The sequence below is a fragment of the Mustelus asterias genome, chromosome 8 (assembly GCF_964213995.1).
Source record: "Mustelus asterias chromosome 8, sMusAst1.hap1.1, whole genome shotgun sequence".
NCBI classification, from domain to species: domain Eukaryota; kingdom Metazoa; phylum Chordata; class Chondrichthyes; order Carcharhiniformes; family Triakidae; genus Mustelus; species Mustelus asterias.
The window spans coordinates 121,977,819-122,005,324 of NC_135808.1; the positions used below are offsets into that span (position 1 = coordinate 121,977,819).

A 27,506-nucleotide genomic window follows, 5' to 3' on the forward strand; every position below is an offset into this window, starting at 1 on the left:
TAAGCCTACTTGTAACACTAATAAATAAACTTCATCCCTGGAATCAACTAGTGAACTTTCTCTGAATCACCTTTAAAACATCCTTCAAGCAAGGGGACCAAAACTATGCGTAGTACTCCAGAAGCAGTCTTACCAATGCAACTATACAGTTGTAATAGTACATTCCTGCTTTCATACTCTATTCCATTAGCAATAAATGCAAAAATTCCATTTGTCTTCCTTATTACCTGCAGCACCTGCATACTAACTTTCTGCAATTCATGCACGAGGACTCCCAGATTCTTCTACACCAAAGCATCTTGAAGTTTCTCTCCATTTATATATTTAAGCTGCCTTTTTATTCCTCCGAGCAAAATGGATAGCCTCAATTATCCACGTTAAATTCCATCTGCAAATTTTGACCCACTCAGCAAACCGTATGCGTATCCATTTCCATTTGTAATTGTCTTATTACCTCATTGCAACATGCTTCCCTGTCACCTGCAAATTTGGCTACTGTACATTCTGTAACTGCATCCAGGTCATTAAATATAAATTGTAAATAGTTGGGGCTCAAGGACTGATCCCTGTGGCACACCATTAGTTACAGATTGCCAACCAGAAAAATACCTATTTATCCTCACTCTATTTTGTTGGTTAGTCAATCCAAGCTAATTTATTATCCCAACCCAGTGGGATCTTGAGAGACAGTATAAAATAAGGGGCAAAATTCTTAAGGGGGTGTAGAAGCAGAGGGGCCTTGGTGTATATGTGCCTAGATCATTGAACGTGGCAGGACAGATGGAGAGAGCAAGTTAATAAAGCATATAGTATCTTGGGCTTTATTAATAGTGGTATAGAGCAACAAGAACAAGGAGGTCATGCTGAACTTGTACATGACACTAGCCAGTGCAACTACTCAGTTTCTCTGCCCCATTACTGTACCGTACATTCCCTACAACCTATGTTCAACTGGCAGGTCAGTTTCTCTCCTTCTTTAAATTGTAGAGGAACATTTGTAATTTTCCAACTAACAAAAACAATTCCCAAATCTGGAGACATTTTTTGCAATGTTTTCAGTGGTACTTTCATAAGTCCCATTATTTGCTTCATTACCATTTTTAAACTTTTCAAAGGGTTCCTTTATACAACTGGTACGTGAAAATTTAAAACTATACATTCAATAAATATCCCATTTCCATATTGTCTATAACAGCATCACCAACATACACCTTTGTGTCTAAACATCCCTTTTCTTTTTATTAAAATAAATATTTATTAGCTTTCATAGTCTTAGCTCTTTCATATTTGCTTTTGCACGGTTGATCTGTATAAACAGCGACAAGCTTGAAGCTATTCTCTGTGGCAGGAAGAAGAGTTTAGACATTAAATCTGCAAGCAAACAATTCTTTCAGGAGTGATACTCTCAATGATGCAAAGGCTGCAAGAGAGGTGTAGCAAAGTAATCACCACAATTTCCTATGCTAAGTGGTCTCACCTTTTATTCCACAACTATCAAGTCATTAGCTTACATCAACTTGTAGAATGACAAGCTCCATCATGGATCTTGGGGCATAAGCACCTTGCGTGTAGAGAAAAGGTAAACCATACAGTTGTCAGAGCACATTATTTACCAGAAGGTCAGGGCTGTCCAAATCACAAAAACTTTATGATTCTTCGACTAGCCACAAACATGAACATATAATTATTTGCATGCTGAGGGTTACCATAGACCAGAAACTGAACTGGACAGGCCATATAAATACTGTGGTTACAAAAGAGGCTTGGAATCCTGTGCGAGTAACTCACCTCCTGACTCCCCAAAATTCGCAATCTACAAGGGACAAGTCAGGAGTGCAATGCAACGCTCTCCCCTTGGTTGGCTCAGTGCAGCTCCAAGAGCACTCCAGAAGTTAAATATTATCCAAATACAAAGCAACCTGCTTGATTGGCATCCCTTCCAAAAATAATCACTCCCTCCCTCCATCACCAATGCACAGTAGCAACAGTGTACTCTGTCTACAGATGCACTGCAGGATCTCACCAAGCTTTGTTAGATAGCACCTTACAAACCCATGACTACTACCATCTAGAAGGACAAGGGCAGCTGACATATAAGATCATAGCCTGCAAGATCCCCTCCAAGTGATCGCACCATCCTGACTTGGAAATAAAAAACATAAAAACTAGGAGCAGGAGTAGGCCATCTGGCCCCTTGAGCCTGCTCCGCCATTCAATAAGATCATGGCTGATCTTTTTGTGGACTCAGCTCCACTTACCCACCCGCTTACCATAACCCTCAATTCCTTTACTGTTCAAAAATTTATCTATCCTTGCCTTAAAAACATTCAATGATGTAGCCTCAACTGCTTCACTGGGCAGAGAATTCCACAGATTCACAACCCTTTGTGTGAAGAAGTTCCTCCTCAACTCAGTCCTAAATCTGCTTCCCCTTATTTTGAGGCTATGCCCCCTAGTTCTAGTTTCACCCGCCAATGGAAACAACTTCCTTGCTTCTATCTTTTCTATTCCCTTCATAATCTTATATGTTTCTATAAGATCTCCCCTCATTCTTCTAAATTCCAGTGAGTATAGCCCCAGTCTACTCAGTCTCTCCTCATAAGCCAACCCTCTCAACTCCCGAATCAACCTAGAGAATCTCCTCTGCAGCCCCTCCAGTGCCAGTATATCCTTTGTCAAGTAAGGAGACCAAAACTGTACACAGTACCCCAGGTGTGGCCTCACCAGCACCTTACACTCCATCTTGTGCTCCATCTGCCAGACTCTCGCCCACTCACTTAGACTATCTATATCCCTTTGCAGACTTTCAGCGTCCTCTGCACATTTTGCTCTGCCACTCATCTTAGTGTCATCTGCGAATTTTGACACACTACAACGTCACCATGTAAATACCACCAGTCCATGATTGTTGCTGGGTCAAAATCCTGGAACTCCCTCCCTAACAGCGCTGTGGGTGTACCTACACCACATGGACTGCAGCGGTTCAAGGCAGCACACCGTCGCTTTCAAGGGCAATTAGGGATGGGTAATGAATACTGGCCTAGTCTGTGAAGCCCATATCCTTTAAATGAATATAAAACAAAATGAAGAGCCTTGAACATCTGTTTTTTTTGGACATTTTTCAGAACACTTGCCAGCAAATTCTGAAATGCCTGTTACAAATAAAAACATTAACATTCATCTAGTTTTTTTTTTACATTATTGTATTTTTAAATTATAGATCATCTCCAAATTTTGGATTTTCATTTCTAAAACTCTCTACTTTGCCTGGATATAGAGTCTTACTTAATTTGTTAAGGATGGCTATTTAACTGCACAAGTGGAGCTATTGCCTTTCAGGAGGTACATAGTTTAGAGTCAGAATTTTACAACACAAAGAGGCCCATCGTGTTTATGCTGGCTATCAAACACCAATCTATTCTAATCCCATTTTCCAGCACTTGGTCCATAGCTTTATGCGCTACAGTGTTTCTATCTATTCTAATCCCATTTTCCAGCACTCGGTCCACAGCTTTGTACGCTACGGTGTTTCAAGTGCTCATCTGAATGCTTCTTAAATGTTGTGAAGGTTCCCGCCTCTACCATCCTTTCAGGCAGTGTGTTCCAGATTCCAGCCACCCTCTGGGTGGAAAAAGCTTTTCATCCAAATCTCTTGCCCCTCACCTTAATCAATGCCCCTGGTTATTGACCGCGCTTCCTTCCTATCTACCCTATGTCCCTCATAATTTTGTACACCTCAGTCAGGTCCCCCTCAGGCTTCTTTGCTCAAAGGGAAACAATCCCAGCCTAACTGGCTTCTCTTCAGAGCCGAAAGGCTCCAGCCCAGACAGCATCCTGGTGAATCTCCTCTGTACCTTCTCTAGTGTTATCACATCCCTCAGTGCAGCAAGCAGAACTGCACACAGTACTCTCGCTGTGGCCTAATGGGCATTTTATTTGGTTTTATATTCTATGAAATAGTTATTTGAGTACTTCCCACTATTCCTCTGTAGTTTAATTAACGATTTGGCCCATTTTACTATAGTTATCTTATTTCTTCTCTTTGAAGTTAGCCTTATTTAAATTTAAAACATGGTTTATGACTCAGATGATTAATTCTAGTTGGTTACTCATCACCAAATCTAGTGTGGCCTTTTCCTGTGTCTGTTCTAAAATTTGTTCTAGAAAATTGTCCCATACATAAATTATTTACTGCCTGAGCTGTTTAGCTTCTCCCCATCTATGAGAATTAATCTCTCATTAAAATGAGTTTTGTTCCATGCACCCTGATCTCTATTTGTACAGAAGCCCCCATGCCACAGCACCCCACCCCACCAGCTTTATTGCCGATGCCAAAACTACCAACTCGAGGATAATTTGGTAAAGCCCCAGCCTTTTTTCTCCACTACCAAGCATCACGTTAAGCTGCTCCACTGACCCTTAATCCATGTCAAAAACAGCTGTGGATGGTCTCCTTGCTGACAAACAAAGCTAATTAGCTGTCTCAGTAGCTTATTTCCCTTCTCGGCCTTTTGGCTAAGATCAAGTGTAGTATGGTCGGCAGCCCATGGTCGGCCGCACTTGGTTGAGGTCATTAGGTTACACTGAAGCTTCATATGTTTCATATGAAGCAATTTTTTAAAGCGGCATCTCGGCCTTTTGGCTAAGATGCAAATGAGCTCAAGTCTTGGAGGAGGAATCTCCCCCTTCTCCAATCAGCTTGGCTCATGTAGATCAGGCCCAGGACAGGGTGGTTTGGTCGCTCGCCCTGTCTTGTCAGCCTGGATCTGAAATGTCTCAACTTGTTGAGACTCTGAATTGGATTTGATTGGATTGAATTGGAAAAGTATTTTTAAAAAAGTAGCTTATTTCCCTTCAAGGTTGCCCCAACTCTTCCTCTATCATTTTCCTCATATCTAGCTCAACTTGCTCACAAGACTCACCTTTTGCTCCCTCAAAATTATTCCCACCAAGCTAGTGGCAGAGTGGTTAGCACTGCTGCCTCAGCACCAGGGACCCGGGTTCGATTCCCGGCTTGGGTCACTGCGTGGAGTCTGCACATTCTCCCCGTGTCTGTGTGGGTTTCCTCCCACAGTCCAAAGACGTGCAGGTTAGGTGAATTGGCCATGCTAAATTCTCCCTCTGTGTACCCGAACAGGCACCGGAGTGTGGTGACTAGGGGATTTTCGCAGTAACTTTATTGCAGTGTTAATGTAAGCTTACTTGTGGCTAATAAATAAACTTTATAAACTTTCTCTTTACGACCTCAAATGCTAGCCAACATTGTAAATATTTTCCTTCTGATCAGATATTAAACTCTTTCAGAACAACCATAATTACCTCCTCTCTCAAAGAAAACTCCATCCTTCATCATTCCATCCACACAAACACCTCATCTCCAACCTCTCCAAACTTCTTGTATTCACTGTCACCTCCCACCCAAGTATCTTTCCCCACCACAGCAGTGAATGGCCAAGATCAAAGTCACTACCTCACTGATGTGACCACAGAGCATTTCCCTTCTTGCTCTCTGCAGTCTTTGAGCAGGTCCACCACATCACACTCCAAAGTCTCTGCTCCAGTGGCTGCACTATTACATTTCCAATTGTACCATAGACATAGAACATAGAAACCCTACAGTGCAGAAGGAGGCCATTCGGCCCATCGAGTCTGCACCGACCACAATCCCACCCAGGCCCTACCCCCACATATTTACCCGCTAATCCCTCTAACCTACGCATCTCAGGACTCTAAGGGGCAATTTTTAACCTGGCCAATCAACCTAACCTGCACATCTTTGGACTGTGGGAGGAAACCGGAGCACCCGGAGGAAACCCACGCAGACACGAGGAGAATGTGCAAACTCCACACAGACAGTGACCCGAGCCGGGAATCGAACCCAGGACCCTGGAGCTGTGAAGCAGCAGTGCTAACCACTGTGCTACCGTGCCGCCCCTTAACCACTGTGCTACCGTACCAGAGCAACTCCAGCAGCAGCTTTACATCCTGCCCACATACCATAATCAATCAGAGTCCCCCAGAGAACAATCCTGGCACCCTCTTTTAGATACTAAACAAAAAACTCATTCATCCAACAGATTTCACAACCTCAATTTTCCAGTGCTTTACAGCCACTTAAGTGCTTTTGAAGTGTAGTCACTTGTGTCAAGTAGGACAAACAGCCAAATTGTACACAGCAAGCTCTCATGGGAATCATGACCAGATCGTTTGCATTAACATGCTGGGTGAGAAATTACTTAAGATACCAGAGAGAGCACTCCTGCTCTTCAAAATAGTGCCTTGGGACCCAAGAGTGCAGATTGCGCCTCACTGAAAGGTGACATTTCTGACGCTACAGTACTCATTCTCAATACTGCACTGGAATGTCAGGTTAGATTGTGTCTAAAGTGACTAGTGTGAGGTTTGAACCAACTATTCAAGTCATACGTTTCAACACTTCCACTAGCTGTGTTGCCAGTGTTGTCCCAGCATCCAGCCATCCTAGTTGGCTTCCTAATGTTTCACTACATCTGCTGTTCTCTTATAGATTTTCACTTCCTTTTTATTTTTAAGCTCTACTGAATTTTTAAAAAAGCCAGCTTGATTTTGCGTCTTTAGGATAGTAAATTTAGCAGTGTTCTTCAGTTACATGGGAATTAGAATCCACATTACTGTTTAGTCCTCAACAATGTTGATATAATGTTTTGCCTCCTCATGCTGTTTCCAATCTGACCATCACTATCAATTAATGAAATTGCCATATTTAGAAAAAGGCTAGAATTTGGGATCTATTTTTAGGTCAACATCTTTAATACCGTTGTGGCGAAGTAGAGTATTTGGTGGATGTCCAATGATTAAAATACTTTTACAAGTCACTGGCTCAACTGAAAACTGGTATGTAAACATTTTCTGTAGATGTTTCCCAGGACTTTGACCCTGACTCAACTCATCTACAGCTGAAACCCTCATTCATGATGTGGAGATGCCGGCGTTGGACTGGGGTAAACACAGTAAGAAGTTTAACAACACCAGGTTAAAGTCCAACAGGTTTATTTGGTAGCAAAAGCCACACAAGCTTTCGGAGCTCTTAGCCCCTTCTTCAGGTGAGTGGGAATTCTGTTCACAAACAGAGCTTATAAAGACACAGACTCAATTTACATGAATAATGGTTGGAATGCAAATACTTACAACTAATCAAGTCTTTAAGAAACGAAACAATGTGAGTGGAGAGAGCATCAAGACAGGCTAAAAAGATGTGTATTGTCTCCAGACAAGACAGCCAGTGAAACTCTGCAGGTCCATGCAACTGTGGGAGTTACAAATAGTGTGACATGAACCCAATATCCCGGTTGAGGCCGTCCTCATGTGTGCGGAACTTGGCTATCAGTTTCTGCTCAGCGACTCTGCGCTGTCGTGTGTCGTGAAGGCCGCCTTGGAGAACGCTTACCCGAATATCAGAGGCCGAATGCCCGTGACCGCTGAAGTGCTCCCCAACAGGAAGAGAACAGTCTTGCCTGGTGCAATTCATTGGCTCACATCCGTGAGCCAATGAACCGGAACAGCCGACAGAGAGATCCGCAGTGCATCCGAAGAGGAAAGAGTCGAATTGGACTCCTCCGGAAGGCCGCTGCCCTTGACTTGACATGTATGCCCAAGCCATCAGGAGGTGCGTCAACACCAAATTCATCAGCCGCACTCACAAGACAGCCCCGAACATCACCCAAGCACAACGTAACGCCATCCACGCTCTCAAGACCAACCGCAGCATTGTCATCAAACCAGCAAAGGAGAGGCCATCGTCATACTGAACAGAACGGATTACTGCAAAGAAGTGTACCGACAACTCAACAACGAGGAACACTACAGACAGTTACCTGCAGATCCGACCAAAGAACACACCCGTCAACTCAACACTCTGATCAAGACCTTTGATCCGGACCTTCAGAACACCCTCCGTGCTCTCATCCCACGTACTCCCCGCGTTGGAGATCTCTACTGCCTCCCGAAGATACACAAGGCAAACACACCCGGCCGTCCCATCGTATCGGGCAATGGGACCCTGTGCGAGAACCTCTCCGGCTATGTCGAGGACATCCTGAAACCCATTGTACAAAGAACCCCCAGCTTTTGTCGCGACACGACGGACTTCCTACAGAAACTCGGCACACATGGAGCAGTTGAACCAGGAGCGCTCCTCGTCACAATGGATGTCTCGGCACTCTACACCAGCATCCCCCATGACGATGGCATTGCTGCAACGGCCTCAGTGCTCAGCGCCAACAACTGCCAGTTTCCAGATGCAATTTTACATCTCATCCGCTTCATCCTGGACCACAATATCTTCACCTTCATCCAGACACACGGAACAGCCATGGGGACCAAATTCGCACCTCAATATGCCAACATCTTCATGCACAGGTTCGAACAAGACTTCTTCACCGCACGGGACCTTCAACCGATGCTATACACTAGATACATCGATGACATTTTCTTCCTTTGGACTCATGGTGAACAATCACTGAAACAACTCTATGATGACATCAACAAGTTCCATCCCACCATCAGGCTCACCATAGACTACTCTCTGGAATCGGTTGCATTCTTGGACACACGCATCTCCATTAAGGACTGTCACCTCAGCACCTCACTGTACCGCAAGCCCACGGATAACCTCACGATGCTCCACTTCTCCAGCTTCCACCCTAAACACGTTAAAGAAGCCATCCCCTACGGACAAGCCCTCCGTATACACAGGATCTGCTCGGATGAGGAGGATCGCAACAGACACCTCCAGACACTGAAAGATGCCCTCATAAGAACAGGATATCCGCTAGACTCATTGATCAACAGTTCCAACGCGCCACAGCGAAAAACCGCACCGACCTCCTCAGAAGACAAACACGGGACACAGTGGACAGAGTACCCTTCGTTGTCCAGTACTTCCCCGGAGCGGAGAAGCTACGGCATCTCCTCCGGAGCCTTCAACATGTCATTGATGAAGACGAACATCTCGCCAAGGCCATCCCCACACCCCCACTTCTTGCCTTCAAACAACCGCACAACCTCAAACAGACCATTGTCCGCAGCAAACTACCCAGCCTTCAGGAGAACAGTGACCATGACACCACACAACCCTGCCACAGCAACCTCTGCAAGACGTGCCGGATCATCGACACAGATGCCATCTCACGTGAGAACACCATCCACCAGGTACACGGTACATACTCTTGCAATTCGGCCAACGTTGTCTACCTGATACGCTGCAAGAAAGGATGTCCCGAGGCATGGTACATTGGGGAAACTATGCAGACGCTGCGACAACGGATGAATGAACACCGCTCGACAATCAGCAGGCAAGACTGTTCTCTTCCTGTTGGGGAGCACTTCAGCGGTCACGGGCATTCGGCCTCTGATATTCGGGTAAGCGTTCTCCAAGGCGGCCTTCACGACACACGACAGCGCAGAGTCGCTGAGCAGAAACTGATAGCCAAGTTCCGCACACACGAGGACGGCCTCAACCGGGATATTGGGTTCATGTCACACTATTTGTAACTCCCACAGTTGCATGGACCTGCAGAGTTTCACTGGCTGTCTTGTCTGGAGACAATACACATCTTTTTAGCCTGTCTTGATGCTCTCTCCACTCACATTGTTTCGTCTCTTAAAGACTTGATTAGTTGTAAGTATTTGCATTCCAACCATTATTCATGTAAATTGAGTCTGTGTCTTTATAAGCTCTGTTTGTGAACAGAATTCCCACTCACCTGAAGAAGGGGCTAAGAGCTCCGAAAGCTTGTGTGGCTTTTGCTACCAAATAAACCTGTTGGACTTTAACCTGGTGTTGTTAAACTTCTTACTGTGTTTACCCTCATTCATGCCAGTTACCTCCAAGTGTTCCAACATTCCCCTTGCTGATCTCCGCATTAAACTTTCTGCAAACTTGGGTTTATGCAAAACTCTGCTGCCCGTGACCTGTATCAGGTCATATTCATCCATCATCTCTACTCACTATATCGACTCCGACTTAAATGCTGATTTGATTTCAAAAATTGCATCCTTGCTTTTAAATCCTTCCATGGTCTTGCTAGAATCTGTATCCCCCCTTGCTGGAACCCCCCCCCCCCACCCCTCTTTCCCGTATTTCCACTTTAAAAATAATTTTAATTTAAATGCTTTTATATCAGTTCCAATGATAACCTGTCACTGCACCATCTGGTGTAAATCCTACTCATTCCCTACCATATCTTCCTCTGCTCCATCTGTTAAGAGAATCTTTTATTAACCTACTGAAAGTAAAAATCTCTTGGTATTTTATGAAACTACTGGTTTCAGACTGGTCTGTTACTAAAAGCAAACTGAAGTTAATATTCTTATTTCTGTAATGACATAGGATTCTGTTCCTGCTTCCAACTGTGGTCTTGCTTGAAGCAAGGTTCCAGCTAGCTCCAAGATGTACGGACAGCCCAGTATTGCCAACTAAAACTGCTGGACTGGTTTTCCCACCAAATGCATGACACCGCTTACTAGTGCTCTGCACCCTGCTTCGCTTGTATACATCATCAGGTCCCATTTTCACTCACACTGGTCCTACCTTTGCTTTGTTTCTGGTTTACCTCCCTAGCAACAACCCCGATTGTTACATCCACAGTTCTGGCTGATATGTTTGATGGGTTTATGGAGCAGCCCACACTGCTTTCTGTTGCTGGCCTGGCTTGACTTCTGAAGACCCTACAACTTCTATCCACATCATGAGGATTTTGCTATTTCCGCTATTCATGTTGGATGTACCCTCTTCAGCTGTTTTTCCATCTTGAGTGGGGTGAGATACTGAATGTCGTGGTGTAATGGACAATTCTCTTTCTCCTGTCCCTGAAGCAGAATTCAATGCTGACAACAGAAATTTAAATTAAAAATGTTATACTACATTGTTGGCAGGGGGCAGGACTCAAAGCTGCTAACAAAATTAAAAGCAAAAGTGAATTTCAATCTAGCAACAAACACAATTCACTGAGTGAGGTTTATGTTCATCAACATTGACTGAAAAGGTTGCAAAAATAATCCCAATTTGGATATGCAAATGCTTTTGGATGAGGGGTGATTGAGAGCAATTAAGGTTCCACAGCCAACCAAATAGAGAAGATTTCGAATTCAAAATTACACAGTATTACTTAAGAAAAAAATCATGCAAACCAAAGCATGTCAATATCAAATCTCCTTGGCAGAAGAAAAAATCCAACTGTTCAAAAACATGGCACATCTTGCAACTCACTCAAAAGGAAATGTACACAAAAAACAAAACAAAATATAGAAAAATATAAAGCAGAAGTTATATTCACAACATAACGCCAACACAAAAATTACAGGGATAGACAAAGATATACACCAGATTCTCAGATTTGTGAATAAAGGCACAAGACATCCACAAACACAAAGCAAAAGGTGATAAATAACATAGCACTGACCCAGGTAAACTCCTGTACTGAAACAAGTTATTAGTGGCCCAATGGATAAAGCAACCTTATTTACCCAAATAAATTGCTCCAAAGACTCAGTCCTGATCCAGAGATGATGAATAACATCTTCTCCTCAAAAGACGAACTTCCATTTTACGTTTTACCTCGGTAGAACTGGGATATTGCTCAAGAAACTGCGTGCATCATTAAGTCATAGAATCATACAGTTCAGAAGAGGCCCTTCGGCCCATTGAGTCTGCACCGACGCATTAGCAACACCCGAATCCCATCTGCCAGCACTTGGCCTGAATGTTATGATGTGCCAAGTGCTCATCTAGACACTTTTAAAAGGATACGAGGCAATTTGCCTCCACTAGTCCCAGGCAGCGCATTCCAGACAGTCACCACCTTCTGGGTAAAAAGGTTTTCCCTCATATCCCCACCTAAACCTCCTGCCCCTCACCTTGAACCTATGTCCCCTCGTGACTAACACTTCAACTAAGGGGAACAACTAAGTGGATAAGGGGCTCCTTATCCACTCTGTCCATGTCTCTCAATCTTGTACACCTCGATCAGGTCACCTCGTCTTCTCTACTCCAATGAAAAAAACCCAAGCCTGCACAACTTCTCTTCATAACTTAAATGTTTCATCTCCCTGGTGAATCTCCTTTGCACCCCCTCCAGTACAATCACATCCTTCCGATAATATGGCAACCAGAACTGCACACGGTACTCTAGCTGTGGCCTCATCAAAGTTATATACAACTCCAACATGACTCCTCTGCTTTTGTAATCTATGCCTCGATTGATAAAGGCAAGTGTCCCATAAGCCTTTTTCATCATCCTAACATGCCCTTCCACTTTCAGATATCTGTGAACAAACACACTAAGGTCCCTTTGTTCCACAGAACTTCCTAGAGTCCTACCATTCATCGAGTATTTTGTCAAATTACTCCTTCCAAAGTGTATCACCTCACACTTTTCAGGGTTAAATTCCATCTGCCACTTATCTGCCCATTTGACCATTCCATCTATTTTTTCTTGTAGCCCAAGACACTCCGCCTCACTGTTAACCAACCATCCAATCTTTGTGTCATCCGCAAACTTACTAATCCTACCCCCGACATAATCAATATCATTTACATAAATGACGAATAATAGTGGGCCCAACACAGACCCCTGTGGTACTCCACTGGACACTGGCTTCCAGTCACCAAAGCAGCCTTCTGTCATCACCCTCTGTCTCCTACAACTGAGCCAATTTTGAATCCACTTTATCAAATTACCCTGTATCCCATGTGAATTTATCTACTTTACAAGTCTCCCATGTGGAACCTTGTCAAAGGCTTTGCGGAAATCCATATAAATGACATTGACTGCACTATCCTCGTCTACACACCTGGTCACCTCCTCAAAAAATTCAATCAAATTGGTTAGGCATGACCTCCCTCTGACAAAGCCATGCTGACTATCCCTGATCAAGCATTGCCTCTCCAAGTGGAGATAGATGCTCTCCTTCAGAAGTTCCTCCAATAGTTTCCCTACCACTGACCTGAGACTCACTGGTCTGTAGTTCCCTGGTTTATCTCTACAGCCCTTCTTAAATAGCAGAACCACATTAGCTGTTCTCCAGTCATTTGGCACCTCCACTGTGGCCAGAGAGGAATTTAAAATTTAGGTCAGAGCATCTGAAATCTCCTCCCTTGCTTCCCACAGCAGCCTAGGGCACAATTCATCTGGGCCTGGATATTTATCCACTGTTAAGGCTGCCAACACCTCCAAAATGTTTCCTTCCCTATGTCAATTTACTCAAGAACCTCTCTCTCTCCCTGAATTCCATATCATCCTCAGTCTCTTGGATGAAGACAGATGTGAAGCATTCATTCAACACTCTACAAATGTCCAACCCACATTGCCCCCTTCATCCCTAATGGGCCCTACTCAAGTGTTCAAACGTTCCGCAGTACCCATCAGTCATATGTTTTCCAATTCAAATAGTCTTGGGAACAGATTAGGAATCTTTGGAGAAAAATAATTTAGTGCATTCATAAGACAACCCACTTATTCCGAATATCAATCTAGTAAATCTCCTCTGAACCACCTCCAACACTCTTACACCCTTCCTTAAATAAGACCAAAATTACCCACCGTATTCGAGCTGCAGTCTCCCCAAAGCCCTGCAAAAGTGAAGCATAACATCCTTAATGTTCAATTTCTCTTCTAATAAATAGCATTCCATGCTGCACCTGCATAATAACCTTGTGATTCATGCATGAGGACAGCTACATCCCTCTGCAGCCATTCTCCATTTTAGTAAATGCAAAATGAACAACTTCTCACACTCGCATTATACTCCATCTGCCAGATTTTTGCGCATTCATTTAACCTAGCCTGTCTATAGCCATCTGCAAACTGTCTTCTTCGCAACATGTGTTCCTACCTTTGTGTCATCTACAAATTTAGCGACCAGGCCTTCGCTCCCCTTCTCTAAGTCATTGATGCAAATTGTAAAAAGTTGAGGCTGCAGCACAATTTTGCGCAAGATGGTCACCGAACTGAAAAATAGGAATCGGAGGAAAGTAAGTTTGGAGATTGAAGTACAGAACTATGAATAGGATCTTCTGAGGAAGGATGACGACAACAGTTCTAAAGAGAGGCAGAAGGTGCTGGAGAAAAGGCAACTACCGATATCAGTTAACATGATCAGTAAGGGGAACGGAATGGGGGAAAGAAAGTAGAATGCATGAGGTGCCTTATGGAAGAGAAGTTTACAGAAGGCAGTGACAAGCAATTGCAAAATACTAGGTTCAGGGCAGGGAGGGAGGAGAGATAGTGATGAAGACAGCAGACAGATTATGCTGATATCCACGAACCTATGCTTTTGTATCCAATATATATCAATGTTAGCTATTCTTTTTGATATTAAGTTTACAATAGTTCATCTGAAGTAGCAATCTTTTTGATACCACTGGAAAGATTATAAACTTTTTTGTGGTGCAATCAACCTCTCGCCAACTTCAGGGACAAGTCTACTCCTTTCAAAACCAATCACCATCCCCTGATTAAAACGTTTACCCACAACCACTATATAAATACCATACAGAGGTAGATCATTTAGAACTGAGATAAAGAGGAATTTCTTCAGAGTGCGATAAATCTTTGGAATTCTCTACCCCAGAAGCCTATGGAGGCACAGTAATTGAGTATGTTCAAAGCAGAGGTCAATAGATTTCTAGATAAGTGACATTAAGGGATATGGGAATAGCACAGGAAGATGGTGTTGAGGTAGATGAGGATCCATGATCTTGTTAAATGGTGGAGCATATTCAAGGGACTGATGACCTACTCCTATGCTCCATACAATCTCTAACCCATCTTTGGCCAAATTCCTGAATGCATCATGCCACCCAATGCACCAATTTCTGATGAACATCCCTGCCATCTTGTTTTCAATTCAACAAATCATCAATAACATCGTATGCCTGTCTTTAAAATTCAATGCCCTCCCCTGCATTTTCAACTTATTTTTTGTCTTATACACTGTAAAACATTTAACAAATATGGTGCTTCACCGTGGCATTAATATCATTCTATTCTATCTTTAGTGGTCCCAATACAATTATTATAAGTCTACAATTTCCAAATTTCTGATATGCACGAGGACGACCCATTTTGATTCCCACTTATTTTTCATTGACAGCATGATCTGCTTGCATGGGATCTTCAACATGTAAACTGCTCATGATCATGCCAAAATCTCTCACCACACCAACGTTGAAACAATATGTATGCATCCTTAAGGAAGCACATCCTGAACTACTGTCAATCAAGGCTAATACATGCAATGTATTAGTCTTGCAACATAGTCAGTCAGCCTATACGCAGCTGGAGTAGAGATTAGATGTATAATACTTAAATTTCCCAGGCAACCATCTATAGTTAACAAATAAAGAACCTACATTATTTGTTCACCAATCCTTGTGCATGGTTGGTGTGTCTACAAAGAGAAGTACAATGTAATAAATGATTCAAGGACTGCTGCAGTAATATTCAACTGCCAGTCAGATATCAAGTTCTGGAGTTGAAATCTCTGAAATCTCATCAGTATATCCATGATTGTGCGTTCCTAATTCTGACTATCAATGTTTCCTGTTGAACAGTTACACTGAATTTTAGTCCTTCAACATGATACCTCTGAAAACTGCTATCTTTTCCATAATTCCAAATTGAATCTGTCCCAATCAAGTTTCTGCCTTGCCATATTGAAACAGACCTTATCAAATTCACAAATGGCATGCTACATGACAGTGGTCATCCCTCTTCATCCTCCAAACTTATCTGCAGCTTTCAACATGGCTGACCACACCATCCTCTGCTTTCCAGCAGGTTGCAACTCTTGCCAGGTTCCATCATATAGTGCCAGAAAATCAATCAGCAATGGCTTATCTTCCCACGCTCACACCATTAGAGTCCCTAAGCATATATTCTAGGCCTCCTATTTCTCTTTTACATATTGCCCCATTGTGGCAATATCCAAAAACTTCAGTTTCCACATGTGCACCAGTGATGCTCAATGACACATGTTTATCTCACCGCCATCTCTTGATGTCTGCACCATCTGATTTAACACATTGTTTGTCCCCAATTAACTTAAATTTCCTCTAATTAAAGGATTTTGTATGAATTTATCATTCAAAGTTTTATATAAACCAAATTGCTCAACATTTCAGAAAGGATCACAAATCCCAGAAATAAAAAAAATCCTTTAGTCAAAATGTGGGAAAAAAAGTGTTGAAGAGGATCAAAATTGAATGACTCATTGTTTTATTCAACTGTTACAGATTAGATCTGTGAAATGAGTCACAATAACTAAATTAAGAGCTTGTCATTTCAAACGTAAATTTACTAATTTAGTGGATGGCAGAATACTGTCCCAGCCTTCCAAGGGTAACAATCAAAAATTCCATTTGGGGCACTACATAGCTTTTGAGAATTTGAAAATAATTCTTGCAGTTGAAGTGTTCTTCATTCAATGAGTTTCCAATTTACATTTCCTAGGATGGTTGCAACGGGATGAATATATTTCTCCAATAACAGTATACAAAAATAGGAGCATGCCTGTCAAGCATGCCGTCATTCAATTAGATCATGAATGATCTTCAATCTCAACTTCACTCTGTCATATCCCTTGATTCTCTTAACTGTACAAAAATCTCTCAGTCTTGAATATCTTCAATGACCAAGCCTCCACAGCCCTCTGCGAAAGAAAATCCACAAAGATTCTCAGTGACGGAATTTTTCCTCAACCAAGTCCTATGTAACAAACCTGTTATAATGAGACTATGACCCCTATTTCTAGACTCTGCAGTCAGCAGAAACAGCTTCTCCATACTTACTGAATCAAGCTCTCGTCATGGTAACATTTGAGAGATTACCTCTCATTCTTATGGTGTCCAGAGAATATAGACACCTTCTATGCACCCCCTAAGGCAAGTACACCCATCCTTAAGGAGAGCAGAACCTTATATAATGGCACTTAAAATGTTATACTGTAATGAGGACAAACATAAGATTTGCCTTCCTAATTGCTTGCTGTACCTGCATGTTAACTTTGTGATTCATGTACAGGGATACCCAAATCCTCTGAATCCAGTGATTACCGGTTTCTGAATTTCATGCTTCCCCATATCATACTCCGTCTGCCACCTTCTCGTTCTATCATCTAACTGCTCTACGTCCTTTTGTAGTCTCTACATCCTCCTCAGCTTACTTTCTCATCAAGCTTTGTAGCATCAGCAAACTTTGACGATCACCAATAAAGATAATAAATAATCAAGACTCAAGTGGAACACAGTAAATAAGAGCAGTCGGCCATTCAGTCCCTCATGCCAACTCCCCCATTCAACTAGATCATGGCTGATCTTCTACCACCATGCCATTTTTCCCATTCTTTAATGTATAGACATCTATTGCTCTCTGTCCTGAACATATTAAATGGCTGAGCCTCTACTCTTATGGCACTCTACAGTTACACACTGCCATTCTGAAAATGGTCTGTTTATTCCTACTTGTCAATCTCTGTCCGTTAATTTATATCCAATCCATGCTATGATCCCCATAGAGACGATAAAAAATAAATTCAAATTTCCTGTTGGTAGCTGAAAGGATGACATGACATGATTTCATATCAAGACTTACTGTAACAAAAACTAAAATCACTATTGACTAATATTTGTATGTAACCCAAACTACAGATTTGAATATTCCTTTTGAAATATATGAGTTATGGTCACTACCTCCCAAAATGCTAGCCCACTGATACTTCAACCACTTGCCCAGCTTCATTCTCTAGGATTAGGTCTAACACTGCCCCATCCTTCGTAGGACAGAAAGCTATCTTGGAATTTAAAAATTCCAGCCTAATCCTTTCACACTAAGGCGATTCCAGTTAATATCCCCTGCTGCTATAACCCTTTCCACTCACACCTCTTGTGATTTGCCTACATATCTGCTCCTCCATCTCCCTCTGACTGTTGGGAAGCCTGCTGTATAATCCCAAAGTGGTCACTTTCTTTAAATTTCTAAGCTCTACACAGACAGCCTTATTTGAAAAGCCTAAAACATCCTGCCTCATTACTGCAATGATGGTCTCTTATCAATATTGCAATGCCTCCTTCTCTGACACCCTGCCCCAAATCATGCCCAAAACTTCTACACTCTGGAACGTTGAGTTGCCAGTCTTAACCTTTTAACCATGTCTCCGTGATTGCAACAATATCATATTTCCATATGCTGATCACCACACAAGTTAATCTGCCTTACCAGACAGTTCCTTATATTGAAATAGTTGCAATTTAGTTTTCCAATCCTCCCATGTACCTTATCATGTCTATGCCTTCTCTACCTGCTGGACTGACCTAGCTTTCTTTCTCTATTTGACTGAACCTTGCTCCATCCATCCCCCTGCCAAATTAGTTTAAAAGCTCTCGAACAGCACAAGCAAACCCCCGAATAATATTGGATCCATTCTGCCTCAGATGCAACCTGTCCAGCTTGTATAGGTCCCACCACCCCAGAAACTATGATCCAAAAATCTAAAGCCCTCCTTCCCATAAGCCAAACATTCATCTGACCCATCTTCCTATTCTCACTAGCATGTGGCACCGGAAGTAATCCAGAGAATACAACCCTAGAAGTCCTGTTCTTTACACAGGGTGGCACGGTAGCACAGTGGTTAGCACTACTGCTTCAAGGCTCCAGGGACCTGGGTTTGATTCCCAGCTTGGGTCACTGTCTGTGTAGAGTTTGCACATTCTCCTCGTGTCTGCGTGGGTTTCCTCCGGGTGCTCCGGTTTCCTCCCACAGTCCAAAGATGTGCGGGTTAGGTTGATTGGCTATGCTAAAATTGCCCCTTAGTGTCCTGGGATACGTAGATTAGAGTGATTAGCGGGAAAAATATGTAGGGATATGGGGGTAGGACCTGGGTGGGATTGTGGTCGGTGCAGACTCGATGGGCCGAATGGCCTCTTTCTGTACTGTAGGGTTTCTATGATTTACTACTACTTAACTCCCTAAATTCGTGTTGTAGGATCACATCTTGTTTTCTACCTATGTCCATGGTACTGACATGTACTATGACGACTTGCTGTTCACCCTCCCCCTTCAGAATGCTCCTGTAGCCACCCTGGCACTAGGGAAACAACATACCATTTGAGAATTTTGTCCACAGCCACAGAAACACTTGTTGGCACCCCTTACAAATTGAGCCCCAATCACTAATACTCTCCCTGTCTTTTTCCTCCCCATCTGTGCAGCACAGCCAACCATGGTGCCACAAACTTGGCTGTTGCTGTTTCTCTTCTTCCACCCCCTGGCCAGGAGATGCCCATGTACTCCAACAGTATCCAACATGGTATATCTATTTGAGAGGGGGATGACTACAGAGGACTGGTGCACTATTCTTCCTGGTGATCACCCAACCCTTTTCTACCTCTACAATGATTGCTTACTGTGTGACAAGCTTGCTAAATGTGCTATTTACAACATTCTCAGCATCACAGATGCTCCATAGTGATTCCATCCATAGCTCCAGTTGCGCAATGCAGTCAGCCATTCAGGATCTGCAGCTGAATACATCTCCAGTACAGATGGTCAGAGACACTGGAAGTATTCCCGATTTCCCCCAATGCAGGGAGAGCATTCCACCGGGCTGAGTTCCCCGCCAAGAACTAAGCTCTTAATTTTTCCTTTCATTTAGAGTACACATTACATAAGGGACCTTCTACTTTAAACACTAGTTACTCCAAACTAACATCCTTGAAAAAGTTAAAAAAGAAATACCCACCTGAACAATCAGCTGCCTGCACTGCCGCATGTCACTTTGAACTCTGCCACTGGCTCACCTTGTTGTGTGTTCTGGAGTGCTTTGCTTCATCCTGCTGTTTCCTCAAGTCAGCTCCCAATTGTGATCTTACCAACACAAGCAATAATCCAATAACAATTACTCAACCTCACCAAATTAGTTCAGTGTTCATGGAGCTCTGCTCCTGCCCAGACAGACTTGAGATCTGCTCTTTCAACTTCACCTTCTCTCTGTTTTACTTAACTCTGTTTTCACCCAACTCCAAAACACCCATTCAGCCAAGAGGATGGCTTCCCTTTCATGGGCCCCAAAATCTATGTTTTTGAAACTGGATTAAACCAGTTGCTCGGTTAACCAGCTTCAGCTGAGAGCAACTCAGCTGACTGCTGTTTCAGAAATGCAACTAAATGACACCTAATCAAAAAGAGCATCTTTTAGTTACTAGATTAAACTAATTTAGCTTGAAATTAGGCTTGAAATTAAGTTTAATCACTACTTAACCCTTGAAACTCCATTTTCTGCCAACACCAAAGCACTCTCCTCTGCCACAGACCATATCATTACCGCCCATCCCACAAGAGATAGTATTGGCTCTATTTTTTTCACACCGTTTCATTAAGTTGTGGACAGATGAGCAGCTGGTGTTAGCAAAAATGGTCCCGACAGGATGGCACTTTCACAAGGCAGAGCAAATGAAGCTGTATTCAGGGACAAGATGTGAAGATGCAGTACTAGTGTGGGGGGCCCAGTGTCATTTTAGCACCCCTGGGGCAACAGCCACTGCTCCCACCTTGGCCAGAGCAGAATTAAAGCACAGGCCAGACATTATGTCTGGTGGTCTGGCATTGACAAAGCTCATGAGATCCATTACCGTCACTATTGAGAAAGTGAGGCAAATTTTTGCAATTCATGGTCTTCCCTAAGTGTTAGTATTAAATAATGGAATGTCATTCCCAGCAGATGAATTTTGGACTTTTCTTCTCAAGTCTAATGGCATTCACAATGCTAGGTCAGCACTTACCATCCAGCCTCAAAAAGGGGTGGCAGAGCAAGCTGTGTAGACATTCAATGCATCTATGAAGAAGCAACTTCATAGACTGTTGCAATTGGCAAGTTTTTTGCTGTACTACAACACTGCACCCCGTGCCACCACTGGGGTTATACCTGCAGAGTTGCTAATGGGTCAATGCCTGCTTACTGTTAGGGCATGTGTTCCCAAATTTGCTAGAGAGCATGGAGACTAGGCAAGCCCCCCAGAAAGAGCATCATGAGATTGTTCAATGTGGATGACCCTGTGTTGGTACGGAATTATCATGGCAGACCTGTCTGGGTACCAAGGAGTGTCTTGGCGAAGACAAGGCCAGTCATGTGGTGGAGGCACAGAGTCAGAGTTAAGAAGCATGTTGACCACTTATGCAAGAGAGTGGAGCCAACTCTAGGTGACAAGCGTTCCCCATTTCAAGTACGTACCAGCCTCTCAACAAAATAGTTCCATGTCTGTGGTGGGACCAATGCAGCTTTTGGTTTCAGTGGCTAAGGCAGAAGGAGGAGTCTGCCAGGACTTAGCTCCAGAAGTGGCTCACATGTCCATCCCATCGATGGTTCCAGTGTTGTCGGCTGCTGAAGATCCCGATTGAATTGTGGCATTCTGCAAGGGTCTGGAAGTCAGCCACAAGCTAGGGACTCTCGAGTAGGTGGGTTTATTTGATTTCCAGGGATCCTTTGAGGATATCACTAAAATGTTTCTGCTGAATAAGATACATGTTCCGAGAAGTTCCTAGTTTACATATGTATTTTAGCCTGTTTCAAGTTTTCCATTACCATATTTGCAGCAGTGCTTCAACATTGACAAAATTTTTAGTTAAACTTCCACAAATCCCAAGTTTTAATGTTAAAAAGGCCTTCCTTTCTCCACGCTGGATTTCCACAACTTAGCAAATTTTGTTTTGACGATCCACTTAATGTTGCATTCCATGATTAAATGATTCACTCCAGTTACAACTGCTCATTCAGCTTCTAGGTCAGACCAGTTAATCCTTTTCTTCAGTTAATACAATTAATCAATAGATGTATTGAGAAACAACTGTATATGAACTACAAAGTTAAGGAATTTGATACCAACTCCTGTTTGAACGAGCAAAGCTCTTTATTAAGTTTTGGACAGACTTAATGTGAACATTTGTGTCAAAAAGTGAGATGAATACAGTCATGTTTAAAATCACCTCACAGCAGACAATGATAAGATTAAATGTCTGAGATGTACCCCTGAATACTTTGATTCCTTTTTCTCCATCCAACCATTTTTAGACCCAAAAACAAATTACTTTGAGATATTCAATGATACTGGTGGACAAATTCTGCACTTTACAGAATATTGCTAGCCTGTAATCAGGAATCCCAAGTACCAGTTTTAAGGCAGCAGATGCTCATTAGAAGTAACAGTAACTAACCATAATTAATAATGCAAATGTTTAAAAACGGGCCCTGCTGTTCAAAACGATATAATGGATTTGAATTTCAGTAATGAGTGAATTGATAAGTTTCTTCTTCAGGTACAAGATTGCAGTCACTGTACTGCATACTGCTGGGTCCAAACAGTAGCAGGCTGGAGGAGTGATAGTACAAATGCAGTTGATTCTGTACATAAAGAGCAATCATGGCTCACAGTAGGAAAACTGTACAACAATGCCACATTAAGTCATGTAAATTTTTTTCCTAAATTGAAGGTTACATTCAGTCAACACAATAAGCAACATTTCCTTTACATTGAAAAGGTGGAAACCTAAAAATACATTTTAAATCATCCTGTTGTTTAAATGATCAAACTTGCTAAAGTTATGAACTGCCAATTGGCCAGAAGTCAATTATTCATGGTCATTTACAGTTGAGGAAAAATTGAATGCATGTTTATTGAAAAATCAGATTTACTAACACTTGTAACAAATTATGCAACTGAGTAGAATTGTACAAAGTCAAGCAGGATAGCAATTGAATTTATTTAAATTACACCTTTAACATTAAAGAACAGCTCTAGAGAAAATTAGTCAGTAGTGTGTCATTGGGCAATGTTTTAATTGGACTAAAAAAAGCACCAATTAACCCAATGTCACTAGAAAGCAAATAAGCACAAGTACTCCCTTAATCAGAAGGGGGCACCACCGATGAAATACTTACAAATGGTCCAATCAAACCAAATAAAAAATAGAACTAGTTTCATTTCCCAGAAAACAAACATACCAGGGTATACAGTCCCTCACTGGGAAATGCACACAATTGTGGAAGAGAGACAGGTAGCTGGAGTGAGCTCCATGTAAAACAGAGTTGTGGGCCAGGTGGAAACTAGTCTCAGGGGACTCTTAAAAGGAGAGCTGCAGCAGGAAATAACATATTCAAGGTCCTTGATTAAGACAACTTCATGATTAGCAACAGTCACGCTAAGGAAATAAACCAATGATCCCAATTTTGAATTGAATGACAAGTGGCTAAAGGAAGCTTTAAGAAAGCATGGTGTCAGTTGAGTGGTCTGAAATTTTGCTTAGGGAGTGGGAGAAAAGATAGAGAAGAAATGGATTTCATTGAGAGGGGCAAGTAGTAGGTGAAGGGAAATGAAGAGGCAACGTTAGAAGTGGTGAGGGGACTGCAGGCTTAAGAGGCGATTGGAAACAGCAGAGGAAAGCCCTGGTAAACAACTTCCAAGAAGCCCACAAGATAGCACAAGCAAAATACTATAGATACTGGAAATCTGGTCAGGTAGCATCTGCTGAGAAAAATAATGGTAGCATTGCAGTTCTGGTGAAAAATCACAGGCCATTACAATTAACCAGTTTTCTCTCCAGAGGTGCTGCTCAAACTTCTGAGGACTTCCAATTACTGACAGGAATGGGGTTTGAGAAAACAATTAAAAGAAAAGAGGCAATTTTGAATCGTTTTGATCCTCCAGGTTCAGCCAAAGATAGAACTGCAGTAACGACTGATTTTTAATCCAATAGAGAAATACTGTTTATTAATCAGGTGCACCCACAAAATAAAGTTGTGCCAAGGAACAACATGGGGCTGCAATGAGCAACTTTGTAGAAAGCCACTCACCCCAAGGAGCAGTGCTCCGAAAGCTCATGATTCCAAATAAACCTATTGGACTTTAACCTGGTGTTGAGAGACTTCTTATAGAAAGAGGACAAAAGTTGAGGTCAAGAACTACAGGAAGTGTAGGAAAACTTAATCAATGGCAAGTCGTCTGCCAATGGAACCGTGCTATCAGCCCCACATAATTCAGATTGGTGATTAGGATTAGAAACGACTATTACTAACGCTGTGCTCACCAGAGCTGCCCAAATAAACTAAAACATATCCAATATTTTGGACAGGAATGTCGAATGCAACAATGCGAGTCTTGGGTATTGAAGAAGCTGCCAGAGGGTTGGTAGTATCAGTTCTTTGACTTGATTCAAACTGGTGCCCCAATTATTTCCCGCAGAACACGCCTAAAGCTTTAGGAATTGGCTGGCGACTGCTTAAACTGGCAAAATGTTATTAACGACGGGCAGGTGCTTTCGCCTGTATTTGCGCAACCGAGTTATCGGCTACACAAGAAAAGTTTGCTTTGGTCCGTTGAGTGCAAACTAAACAATCACCTTGGGTTAATTTTCGAAACCTTACAACCCAAAAGCAACGACTAGATCAATTGCTTGTTGTATTTTGTTTATTAATAAAATCAAAAAAAGATTCTCTGGGAAAAAAAACCAGCAAGATGTCGGCAAGAAGCAGGCTCGAGCTAACTTAAAAACTTGGTTATTTTCTGGAAAAGGAGGGATGTGGGGGAAAGAATCTGGAATTGTCCAGCAACAAACTCGCTGCCTTCCCCGTGAAACTACAGCCTCCTCTACACCGAGAGAGGAAAACCCGCAACTGCCCGCGTCCAACTCCCGTTATTACCCCATCATTACTCATGGGCCTAAAAAATACCATGTAAGAAGTGGTTAAGTTGACTTTGCATGTGTTTAGTGTTTTAATTCTCGCACTGTCTGACTCTCTCCCCTCCACAAGGACCCTTGTCCTCCTCCTCCTGCCAGCTGTGCACTGACCTTATGGTTAAAGCGGTGCCGCCAGGCGCGCGCAGAGACCGTTAACCGCTCGCGCCTTTCAAACCAGCGCCTCGCGCACTGGCCATGGAGCGCCAGTTACGTCACCAGCCCGTTTATATTGGGGGCGTTTCCTAGGCCCCGCCCCTCCCCTCCCCTCCCCGGCTCCGCTCATCTCCCCTCTCCGGCCCCGCCCTGTCCCCGCCCCTCGGCCCCGCTCACCTGCCCTCTCCGACCCCGCCCCATCCCCGCGCGCCCCGCCCCCTCCCTCCCTCCCTCCCCTGTAGAAGCTGCCAGTGCCTTTTCCAAAAGTTTGGGGCAGGTTGTTGTCCAGGTGATGCCAGACCTGCTGAGTTTGTCCAGCATCCGCAGCTGTTTGCCTTTATTCCAGCACACTCCTGGGCTGGTGTAGAACCTTCCTTTCATCGACTTCAGGTCATCTAAAACTTTGCTGCTCTTGACTCAATTCAGTGACAAGTTTCACAATGCCCGGTTAAACTGTGGCTTTTGCTACCAAATAAACCTATTGGACTTTAACCTGGTGTTGTTAAACTTCTTACTGGGTTAAACTCCCAGCAGGGTTATTTGGAATCAGGAGCTTTTGGAGCGCTGCTCCTTCTTCAGGAGGACTCACATGTACATATATCACCTGTTGAAGGGGCACTGCTCTGAAAGCTCGTGATTCCAAATAAACCTGTTGGACTTTAACCTGGTGTTGTGAGACTTTTTACTGTGCCCACCCCAGTCCAATGCAGGCATCTCCACATCTTATCTCAACTGGCAGCGGGTCGGGTTCCCCTCTCACCCTTGTGCTTGCTGACCCATATTGTCTCCTAGCCAAGTCATGGTTCAGAACTTCTGGTGTCTGGAGGGTTGTACACCAGAGATACCCCAGAAAATAAGCTGGAACTCCACTCCTCCTCCTGCCCCGGATCATAGAAATCATAGAAACCCCACAGTACAGAAAGAGGCCATTCAGCCCATCGAGTCTGCACCGACCATAATCCCACCCAGGCCCTACCACCATATCCCTACATATTTTACCCGCTCATACCTCTAATCTACGCATCCCAGGACACTAAGGGGCAATTTTAACATGGCCAATCAACCTATCCTGCACATCTTTGGACTGTGGGAGGAAACCGGAGCACCCGGAGGAAACCCACGCAGACACGAGGAGAATGTGCAAACTCCACACAGACAGTGGCCCAAGCCGGGAATCGAACCCAGGTCCCTGGAGCTGTGAAGCAGCAGTGCTAACCACTGTGCTACCGTGCTGCCCGGTTACTGCATGGCAGTAACCACAGGAATTAACTGGTGTTCAAACTTACTATGAACAATCACCTTGCACTGGGAACCATTCAATGCTCTGTTTTAAAAGTTCTGAATCCCAGTGGAATAGTTACCTTGAAGACGTTAGAAGGATAACTATACTATTGGCTCCCTCCCCCACCATATTACCAAACACATCCTGATTACCCACCTGACCCCCCCAACTACTTCCCCACCATCCCATCTATCCTCCCATTCCTGATAACCCCCTGACTCTAATATTTCCCACTCCAAAAAACCCTCTTGACCCCACACTACCCCCAACTACCCTTCTGACAGATTATCCTTCTGACCACCCCCCCCCCCCCCCCACCCCCACCCTTGCTTCCTCCCGCCCACTTTCTCAGCCACCTGACCCACACTCGACCACTTGATCTTACGCTGGCCATCCAAACTGCACCACTCCCACTCTCAGTTACCTTACACACTTACCTTCTCCCTGGTACTCAAGCAGAAATTAAATCCACAATGAACATTGATAAAAAAACTTATATTCTCAGCCTACTTAGTGGCACAGGAAATTGCTGAAGCAAAATAGTCACGTATGATTGCTGAGGAATTGATAATACCATGGAAAATTGTAAGGGAAATATCTGGAGAGCAGAAGCCCGGGGAACTGGAAAAAATACCAATGCCTAAATCACCGTCAGTAGACGGTGTCAGTGGACAATTTTACAATGTATTGAATGACTGCATGACAATGACTACTATACAACTTGACAATTCTACAGATATTTGGAAAATATCCCATCTACCTATATGTGTGGAATAAGAAATGAAAGAAAGCTTCTTACTTTATAAGGAACTTAATATAACAAAGTCAGGCAATATGTTCAAATTGTTGATTGAAATCATGACATTAGCAGATATCAGCTGGACAGTTTGATGAGGCTGCAACATAGACCAGAAAGCATTCTGGTGTTCAAAAACTCATAGCATTCTTGTGTTGTGCAAAAAGTAGAAGCATTGCACCCGTGATATTTGGACACGTCTGTTGGAATTTTGTGGAGGTGGCAGGGGTCTTGCTAATTTTATTAAATCCAGAGCAACAAATTCCATGTGTTTTGCAGCACATTGTGAGGAAGTGGATGCAGAGCATAATTCTAGGCTTATGCATACAGAGACAGGATGGCCGTCTTGAGGTAGAATGAAATCTTAGAATCTTAGAAACCCTACAGCACAGAAAGAGGCCATTCGGGCCATCGAGTCTGCACCGACCACAATCCCACCCAGGCCCTACCCCCATATATTTACCCACTAATCCCTCTAACCTACGCATCCCAGGACACTAAGGGCAATTTT

The 27,506-nt window shown here is 43.2% G+C and overlaps 1 protein-coding gene and 1 pseudogene across 1 annotated transcript in view; one reads left to right on the plus strand and one right to left on the minus strand.

Annotated features, from left to right (window-relative positions):
- The window catches only part of LOC144497977 (bromodomain-containing protein 2-like), a 67,809-nt gene extending 42,843 nt beyond the window's left edge, over positions 1-24,966 (minus strand). Inside the window, exon 1 of the mRNA XM_078219443.1 lies at positions 24,876-24,966. The gene's annotated coding sequence lies outside the window, so the exon portion shown is untranslated. The remainder of the gene's footprint in view (positions 1-24,875) is intronic.
- LOC144498111 (U2 spliceosomal RNA) lies at positions 4,496-4,701 on the plus strand (annotated as a pseudogene).
- Positions 24,967-27,506: the final 2,540 nt, after the last annotated feature.